We start from the raw sequence: 9,290 nt of genomic DNA, 5'->3' as shown, positions 1-9,290 counted from the left end.
TTCTTAGAGCTAGTTCATCTTCTTTTTCTCTTTTTTCTCTCTTGCTTTACGAGAAAAAAAAGGGGGGAGGGGGGAAGGGGGTGGGGGGTTGTCGAGGGTTTTGCTTATTCTCTTTATCGTTCGTTTTCTGCGTCTGTTTCTTAATTTTTTTTTTTTTTTTTTTATGTCAAGTACGGTGGGAACATATTGTTGCCTTATGTTAGATAGTTATTTTATTTTATTTACTTTGTTTTCTTTCTTTCTTTTCTGTTTCTCTTTTTCTTTCCTTTTTCTCTAACTCTCTCTCTCTCTCTCTCTCTCTCTCTCTCTCTCTCTCTCTCTCTCTCTCTCTCTCTCTCTCTTTCTCTGATTCTATCTCTCTCTCTCTGTTTCTCTCTCTATAACTATCTATCTATCTATCTATCTATCTATCTCCCTCCCCATCTTTTTCTCCCTCTCCCTTCCTCCCTCCTTCCTCCCTTTGCCTCTCCCTTCCACCCTCCCTCACCATCACCCTCTCCCACCCTCGCTCTCCCTCCCACCCTCCCTTTCCCTCTCCCTCTCCTTCTCCCTATCTCTCCCCCCCTCCCTCTACCTCACTCTCTCTTCCCCCCTCCCTCCCTCCTGCCTTCCCCACCCCCTCCCTCTCACCCTCTCCCTCCTCTCTCTCTCTTTCAATATGTGAACGAATTCCCATGTTAGTCCCAACGAAGCATTAACACAGCATACATACACCTGTCGGATCACGTGACGGGTAGGGGAGGGGGGGGGGCGGGGGGTGCAGATGTGGGAGTTGATGACGTCATCTGTTTTCAGCTTCATGTGGCCACACCTGAGATAATCATACAGTTTTGAATGGCTTTTAATTCAGGATGTGATAGAAGAGTCTTCTTTATTTATATATATATATATATATATATATATATATATATATATCTGTCTATATATATATAAATGTATATATATATATCTGTCTATATATATAAATATATATACATATATAAATTTATTTGATATGCATTATATATATATATATATATATATATATATATATATATGTATGTATACAGACAGACAAACAGAGGGATAGCCAGAGAGAACGAGACAGAGAGACAGACAGACACACACACACACACACACACACACACAAACACACACACTTACAGAGAGAGAGAGAGAGAGAGAGAGAGAGAGAGAGAGAGAGAGAGAGAGAGAGAGAGAGAGAGAGAGAGAGAGAGAGAGAGAGAGATAGAGACAGACAGACAGACAGAGAAAGAAACCGAAGCAAACATAGAAAGAGAAAGAGACACAGCCACAGCAAGAAGAAGATAAAAAGGAAGAGAAAGAAAGAGTGAAAGGAAGAAAAAGAAACACAATAAAGTGTACGAATACAGAAGAAGAGAATAATGATGGTGAAAGGAAATCAGAAAGGATTCAGGCATAAAATCCTGAGGTCCTGGGAGGGGGAGGGGGGGGTAGAAGGAGGGGGAGGGAGAGAGAGAGGAGGAGGAGGAGGAGGAGGGGGAGGGAGAGAGAGAGGGAGGGGGAGTAAGGGGAGGGTGAGAAGGAGGGGGAGGGGTAGAAAGGAGGGGGAGGGGGAGGGAGAGAGAGGAGGAGGAGGAGGAGGAGGGGGAGGGAGAGAGAGACGGAGAAGGGGGAGTAAGGGGAGGGTGAGAAGGAGGGGGAGGGGTAGAAGGAGGGGGAGGGGGAGGGAGAGAGAGGAGGAGGAGGAGGAGGAGGGGGAGGGAGAGAGAGAGGGAGGGGGAGTAAAGGGAGGGTGAGAAGGAGGGGGACGGGGAGGAGGAGGGGGTGAAGGAGGAATAGTGGGGGGGGGGGGCAAGCCGGAGAGGAGGAGAGGGTGGATAAGAGAAGAATGCGGAGGGAGAGGATGGAGAACAGAATAAAAGAGTGGATAAGAGACGAACGATAAAAGGGGAGAGAGGGGATGGAGAAGGAGAGTAGAAGGGGAAGAAAGAAAAGAAAGTACAAGAGCCGAAGATGGGAAAAAATAAGAAAAAAGGAAGAAAAGGGAGAATCAAGAAACATAAAAAGAAGAAAAAGAAAACGAAGGAGACGAAGAAGAGAATACCGAACAAAGAGGAAAAAAAGCAAACAGTAAGAAAGAGTTAGAACAGGAGATCGAAGGCAGAGGAAGGAAAGAAAAGGAGGTAAGAGAGAGGTCAAACACGGAGGTCAAACACGGAGGTCAAAGGAGAGGTCAGCTGAGCCCTTTCGTCTCCTTACACACGCTTTAATGGCTTCTAATTTGGCTGATAATACCTCGACAGTGAGAGCCCCCCCCCCAACCCCAACCCCCCTACCCACCACCCAACCTCACCCCCACCCCCCACCCCAACCCCACCCCTCTTCCTTTGTAGCTGATACTACCTCGACAGTGAGAGCCCCCCACCCCCTCCCCCCCACCCCTACTCCTCTTTCTTGGTAGTGGGGGGGGGGGGGAGGTGGGAGGGGAAAGGAGTGATGATAAAACGTAATGAGAAGAAAAGGGAGAAAGGCGGGAAGGAGGGAGGGAGGAGATGGAGGGGAAAGAGGGAGGAAGGAAGAGGAGGGGAAAGAGGGGGAGGAGGGAGGAGGAAGAGGAGGGGAAGGAGGAGGATGGGAAAGAGGAGGGGAAAGAGAGGGAAGGAGGGGGGGGGGAAGAAGGAGGGGAAGGAAGAGGAGGGGAAAGAGGGGGAAGGAGGAGGGGAAGGAAGAGGAGGGAAGAAATGGGGAAGAGAAAGAGGTTGGGAGGATTGGTAATAAAGTAGGGAAAGCGGAAGAGATGGGAAAAGGAAACTCGCGATAAAGGAGGAAGAAAAGGAAAATAAGAAAGAAAAGGATGAAGGGGCGAGTGAAGGAGGAAAGAGGAGGAGGAAGGAAGAAAATTGAGTAAGAAAGAGGGAGGAGAGAGGGAGGGAGAGAAGGGAAGAAGAATGGAGAGGAAGAGAAAAGAGTTCATATAAGGATAACGAACAGGAGGAAAAGAAGAAAAATGAGGAAGAGCCAAATGAGGGGAGGAAGAGGAGATACGAAAGGGGTAGAGAAAGAGGAAAGAACGATTAATAATGAGGGGTGAAGAGGGGATGAGAAGGAAGAGGAAGAACAAGAAAGGAAGAAGAAAAATGAGGAAGAAGCGAAAGAGGGAGAAAGAAGAAGAAGGAAAAAAAAGGAAAAGATTAGAAATAAGGGAAAGGAGAGGAAAAAGAAGGGAGAGGAGGAAGCAAGACTTAATAAAAAATAATAGGAAGAACAGGAAGAAAATAAGGAGGAAGAGGCCGAGGAAGATTACATGTTGGTGCAGAATAAATCACGTGCTTCGCTTTTTACGAGGATGGTGAATAAATGCATTCAATACAAAAAATGTATTGAATGCAATCCAAAGACTCATAAAACGTGCGTAAAAATTGCAAAAATGAATAAAGAATGGTTTAGGAATTTATTCAAAGATTGCAGACAGTGTATGAAGTTGTATTAAATGGGAAGGTCTTGGCCGGTCTTTCAAACACCTCACCGGATGTTGAAATCTTGCAACTTGTCTGCTTCTCTCTTCTTTTCTCTCTCTTTATCCGTTTATTCCTCTATTTATCTATCTATATGTCAATCTATCTATCAATCTAACTTTATCTCTATATCTCTATATATCTATATATCTATATATCTATACATATATATATATATATATATATATATATATATATATATATATATATATATATATACCTATTTCTGTATATTTCTCTCTGTCTATGTAACTATCTATACCTCTCCCTCTCGCTTGCTATCTATCTATGTATCATCAATTTATCTGTCTGTATCTCTCTCTCTCTCTCTCTCTCTCTCTCTCTCTCTCTCTCTCTCTCTCTCTCTCTCTCTCTCTCTCTCTCTCTCTCTCTCTCTCGATCTCTCTCTCTCTCTCTCTCTCTCTCTCTCTCTCTCTCTCTCTCTCTCTCTCTCTCTCTCTCTCTCTCTCTCTCTCTCTCTCTCTCTCTCTCTCTATCTCTCTCTCTCTCTCTCTCTCTCTCTCTCTCATCTCTCTCTCTCTCTCTCTCTCTTCTCTCTCTCTCTCTCTCCTCTCTCTCTCTCTCTCTCTCTCTCTCTCTCTCTCTCTCTCTCTATCTATCTATCTATCTAACTCTCTCTCCCACTCTCTCTCTCTTCCACAGTCTATCAGCCTCCCTCTCTAGCTCTTATCTACCCATCTATCGATCTATCTATCGATCTGATCCACATAACCCAGAAAACATCCTCCTCCTTCCATCGCCCCCCCCCCCTCTCCCCTTCCCCTCCTCCTCCCTCTTCCTTCCCCCTCATCTTCCCCTTTTCTCTTCGCCTTCCTCCTCCCCCTCTCCCCCTCCTCCCTTCATTTTCTCCCTCTTCTCCTCCCCTCTCCTCTCCCCCCCTCCTACTCCTCCCTCTTTTCCTCCTCCTCCTCCTCCTCCCCTCACCCCTTCCTCCTATCCCTACCCCCCCCCCCCCTCCCTAAGGAACCTCCTCCAAAATAAAGATATCGAAGATGGTAAGTATAATATGATAAAAATGATAGAAGGGAAGGACGAGAAGGAAAAGGAGAAGATGAAAGAAAAGAAGAGAAGAAGAAAGAAATAGAAAGAAGAAGAAAATAAATAGAAATGAAAGAAGAAGAAAATAAATAGAAAAAGAAAGAAAAAGAAGAAGAAGTAAACAAGAAGAAGAAAGATATGATGAGAATGAAGAGGACGAAGAAGAAAAAGAAGAAAAGAAGAAGAAGAAAAAAAATTAACTGTAACATTCTCTGGCTTGTTCTTGGCGTCAAACTGTCTGCTTTCTCTCTATTCCCCCTCTCCCCTCTCTTCTTCTCTCTTTCTCTTCATCTCTCTTTCTCTTCTCCTCTCTCTCTTTTTCTCTTTCTTTTCTCTTCCCCTCTCCTTTCTCTTTCTCGGTCTCTCTTCCCTTCTCTCCCTCTTTCTCTCATTTCCCCCTCTCCCATCTCTCCTTCTTTCTCTCTCTTCCCCTCTCTCCCTCTTCTTCTCTCTTTCTCTTCCCTTCTCTCCCTCTTTCTCTTTCTTTTCTCTTCCCCTCTCCTTTCTCTTTCTCGGTCTCTCTTCCCTTCTCTCCCTCTTTCTCTCTTTTCCCCCTCTCCCATCTCTCCCTCTTTCTCTCTCTCTTCCCATTCTCCCCTCTCTAACTCTTTCTCTCTTTTCCCCCTCTCCCATATCTCCCTCTTTCTCTCTCTCTTCCCATTCTCCCCTCTCTCCCTCTTTTTCTCTCTTCCCCCTCTCCCCTCTCTCTTTCTCTTTCTCTGTCTCTCTTCCTCTTTCTCTCTCTTCCCCCTCTCCCATCTCTCCCTCTTTCTCTCTCTCTTTCCCCTCTCCCATCTCTCCTTCTTTCTCTCTCTCTTACCCTTTCCCCTCTCCCTCTCTTCCCTCTCTGACTGTTATATCTCCCCCTCTTCCTTCTGTGTCTCTTCTTCTCCCTCTTTCTCTCTTGCCTCCCTCTTTGTTTCTCCCTTCTCCTCTTCTTCCTCTATTGCTCTCTCTTCTCTCTCCCTCTCTTTCTCATCTCCTCTATCCCCTCTTCCTTTATTACTCTCTCTCCTCTCTCTCCCCCTTTTCCCCTCTCCTCTCTTCTCCTCTTCCCTTCTCCCTTCCCTCTCTCCTTCTCCTTCTCCTCTCTCCCTCCCCCCTCTCCTACCCCCCCCCTAGATAAGAGAGACAGGAGAAAGAATAAGAGTCATTGTATTTAACATATTTTTTATTTGTTTTCTTTGTCAAGATATTGTGGTCAGGATTTCGCTTTTTTGTTTGTTTGTTTGTGTGTGAAATTATTAGTATGGTGATGATGGTGTATGTGTGTGTTTGTGTGTGTGTTTGTGTGTGTATTTGTGTGTGTGTGTGTGTGTGTGTGTGTGTGTGTGTGTATGTGTGTTTGTGTATGTGTGTGTGTGTATGTGTGTGTGTGTGTTTGTGTGTGTGTGTGTGTGTGTGTGTTGTGTATGTGTGTGTGTGTGTGAGTGTTGTGTATGTGTGACTTTGTATGTGCGTGTGTGTGTCTGTCTATATATTGTTCTTGTCTTCTTGTACTTTGAGAGTTTTTGTGTATATGTATCCTCATGACTGTATTAGCGTACGTATCCATGTACGTACGTATGCACCGACACACGCATACGCATAGGCGATCGCTAGAGCAAATCCGTACATCCGCATGGTTGTCTCCATATCCGCACGGTCTGCTTGTTCGTGTGGCAATGAGTATGCATAATGCAACTGCCCCGCCGCACGCCTGCATGTAGGTGTCCATGAATTATGTGCCTCGCGGGGAACCGAAACGTCTGGAACAAACCTTTCGGGAAAACTCCTTCGCTCGGGCTGTACAATGAACCGAGGATAATGAAGGGTCCAGGCCATAATCGCCCTTATGTGCTTACGAGGCGAAGGGTCATTATTCTTTGCTTCTGAGATGGCGCGGGGTCAATAGGTTATTCTTGATCTTAACTCACGAGGGACACCTGTTTTGTCGTCTTTTGTTCGTTTTTTTGTCTTTGTTTTTTTTTTTTTTTTTCATTGTTTTGATTCTTTCTGGTTCTGTCTTTTTATGTTTTCTTATTCGGGTCTTTTTCATTCTTTGTCTTTATTTTTGTTATTATTTATTTTTTATTGCTTTTCTCTCTACTGTTTTTTTAATTGCTTCTCTCTCTCTTTTCTCTTCTTTTTTTCCGTTTTCTTTACGTGTCGATCTATAAGGGGGTGCTTCGCTATTTTTTCTTTACTTTTTTTTAAAGTTGGATTTTGCAATGGCAAGAAAAATCTGGTATATGCTGGCGGAATAGCGGTGTAGCTGTTGATGGCAGTTCTTGCACGGTGAGGTTGCATGTTGCAAGTTCTTCATCTAATCATTTATTTTAGTTCCTTAGTTATTTTAGTCCGTGTATTTACGAAGATAAGTATGTATCTATCTCTATATATCCATTAATCCATGTCTTTAACTAAATAAATTGATTAATTTTATCGCCAATTCTTTCTAATGCATTTTTTTTTCTTTTCTTATCTTTCTTTTTCTCTATTTTTTTTTTCTTATTCTTTCTTTCTTTTTTTCTTTTTTTTGTTAACTGGTTGTTGCTAGATCAAGGAATGTCTCATGATAATTGCACACAAGACCATGAAAACGATTTCGCTTTGCATTATGTGGAAATGATATATAAACCTGATGATTCTGCAATTGTGTTCTCTCCTGGTCTTAAAAAAACAGCTGTTGCATGACATAAATTACACATATTTACACATTCAAGGATTTCTGTCAGTCTGCAGTGCATGATACCCGGTTTAACGTAATTTATAAGGTGTGCATGATTACTGGCTGTGCTGCATAAGTCATAGAAGGCGGAGGCGCACCTGGCGAAGTTGCATGACCCCTGCATGCCCCCTGCATGCCCCGCCCCTCCCTCCCCCTCCCCACCCTCTTCGATGTTCAACGCTCTTACCTCCTCTATCCATCCTCCCTCTCCCTTCCCTCCCTCCCTCTCCCTTCCCTCCCTCCCTCTCCCCTCCCTCCCTCCCTCTCCCCTCCCTCCTTCTCCCCTCCCTCTCCCCTACCTCCCTCCTTCTCCCCCTCTCTCCCTCCTTCCTTCTCTCCCTCCCTCCCTCCACCCACACCCCCTTGCGTGTTCTTCCTTAAATGTTTTCTCTCTTCTTTTCTCCCTCTCTTTCTCATCCTGTCTCTCCTTTCTTATGTTTTATCAGATTTATTGCCCTGTTGAAGTCGGGAGGATGGAGAAAATCCAGGTGGCATTTTGCGCAATGTTTTTAAGAAGTGAGTCGTACGCGGGAAAAAGTTGTTATTTCTCAGGTGATTTGAACAGGTGGCGGTAACTGTAGATGAGAGAGAGAGAGAGAGAGGGGAGAGGGAGAGGGAGAAGGAGGGGGGGAGGGAGATAGAAGGGAAATGAGAGAGAGAGAGAGAGAGAAAAGGGGAGAGAGAGAAGAGAGAGAGAGAGAGAGAAAAGAGAGAGAGAGAGAGTGAGGGAGGGAGGGGGGGAGGGAGGGGGGAGGGAGAGAGAAGAGGGAAGGGAGGAGAGGGAGAGAGGGAGGAAAGGGAGAGGGGAGAGAGAGAAGAGAGGGAGGGAGAGGGAGAGAGAGAAAGGGAGAGGTGGAGGAGGGGGAAAGAGGAGGGGGATGAAGGTTCTTCTATTCTTTTTTCCTTTTGGGCTCGGCTCCCTTCCCTTTTCTCGCCCCCCCGCCCCTTTCCCCCCTCTTCTCTCCTCTCCCTTCTCCTTCCCCCCACCCCCCCTCACCCTCCTCCCCCCACCCCCCCCTCCCTCACCCCCCCCCCCCGCCCCACAAAACCCTGCTTCTCCCCGGGGCCCCGCCCCTCCTCTCTCCCCCCTCTCGCCCCCCTCGCCCCCCCCCCCCCCTCCCCCCCCCCCTCCCCCCGCCGCCAAAGCAAACCCACACCCAAAAAAAACAAACAAACCCCCCCCCCCCCCCCCCCACCCCCCCCCCCCCACCCCAACCCACAAAACAAGGAAACCCTCAAATCCCCAAAAAAAAAAAAAAAAAAAAAAAAAAGCTACAAACAAATAAAAACCCCCTTAATTTTTTCCCCTTTCTTCTTTTTTCCCTCCTTTGCCGAAAAAGACTTTACAACTTTTCGTTTGTCTTAAAAAACAAAACCTATAACCCCGTAAGAAATATTTTTGTTTGTCTGATTATTTGCATTTTTTTACATTCCGAACACAATATAATAAAAACTTAATAAAAAAAACATATGAAACAGCGGGTAATATATAATAAGATCTAATTATAAGGTGAAAAACATAAAAAAAGGATTTTAGATAAAAAGAAAAAAAAAATGAAAATGAAAAACAATGATAATGATATTAAAATAAAGAAATAAAAGTCATAAAATAATTTTAAATGATAAGAAATAAAAAAATAATCATAGCACAATGGTTAATAAGAAAAATAAATAAAAACAAAACAAAAGCACAAAAAAATAAAAAACAAAAAAAACTCGTTACCCCTGAAGCAAACCCAAAGGAATTTTCGCCCCTTTTGTTCGAGAAAAAAAGGTGGAAATCATAATTGCCGGTTCTTTTTGTATTTCTTTCTTTCTTTTTTTCTTTCCTCTAACTGTTTTATTATCTATTTGTTAAATCGACCAGAATATATAACATAATATCCTACAAAAATAGACAATAAACGAATGAAAGAAATAATAATAATGATAGTAATTCAATCAACAAAACACGGTGGGTTTTCGACACTATCAATTTTAAAAACGAAAGATACTGCTTTTATTTGAATTCATGTTTTTTCAGTTTTCCCAAAAGGGAAAAA

The sequence above is a fragment of the Penaeus chinensis genome, chromosome 3, assembly GCF_019202785.1.
Source record: "Penaeus chinensis breed Huanghai No. 1 chromosome 3, ASM1920278v2, whole genome shotgun sequence".
Lineage (NCBI taxonomy): Eukaryota > Metazoa > Arthropoda > Malacostraca > Decapoda > Penaeidae > Penaeus > Penaeus chinensis.
This window is presented reverse-complemented; position numbering follows the sequence as displayed.